Source organism: Octopus bimaculoides, chromosome 24, assembly GCF_001194135.2.
Source record: "Octopus bimaculoides isolate UCB-OBI-ISO-001 chromosome 24, ASM119413v2, whole genome shotgun sequence".
Taxonomy (NCBI): domain Eukaryota; kingdom Metazoa; phylum Mollusca; class Cephalopoda; order Octopoda; family Octopodidae; genus Octopus; species Octopus bimaculoides.
In genome coordinates this window covers 9,050,545-9,051,450 of record NC_069004.1, presented here as the reverse complement: position 1 = coordinate 9,051,450, position 906 = coordinate 9,050,545, and positions in this window count along the sequence as shown.

The window sequence follows — 906 nt, the reverse complement described above, 5'->3', positions numbered from 1 at the left end:
CGTTTAATTTCATATGGATTAATATTAGAAGTCATTTTGGATGGGCCATTGTTGACAAATGGTCGTGATTGGAGAAACCGTAGCTCATTGAAGTGTAACCAGACGAAGATATTGAGTAGAAGAGTTCAAGTGTCGATCATGTCGACTGCACTAAATGTAATTCTGACTCATTTTATCAACGACATAATATCGAAAAACAAAGATGCTCTCGGTGAAAATCGATGTAAAGTAAATAGAAGGATCTATGTTCGACACACCGATTGAAACTTCCTGTTACAATGTATATGCACACAGACAAAAGACACAAAACACATGTACACACACCACCAGAGCGCAAACACACATCCACGCACGAGAGCGTGCACAAACAGACACACCCACACGCAGATACACGCGCACACACTCTTAAGCCCGCTCTCACACACGCACACACAGATAGATAAACAGACAGACACAGAGACAGACAGTCTCTTACACACACACAAGCGCACACACATATATCAATGTAAACGACCAGACTATCAGATTGTTAAACACGCTAGACAAATCGCTTAACAATTGTTTCTTCGCCATCTTGGCCGGAATCCTCCAACTAAACCGTCTTCCCGTGCTCGTGGAGTTATCCTACACATAGAAATTTAGTCTTGTTGTGACTGAAATAGAATAAGCTTGTTCAACGTCCTTAGCAGTAGTAACAAAGCCCTACACTTAACGACTGGGACGCAAACTTTGTGAATATACAGCGCTTATAAATGAATATATTTCTGTATTTTTTGTGTGATTTGAATGGGAGATAAAATCAAACAACAAAAAGGAAAGACAGAAGTGGTATACTTTGCGAAAGAATTTATTAAGAAGAAATGAAACGTTTCTCAAAGATAAGAATGTCAGGAGTTGTTATTCAGA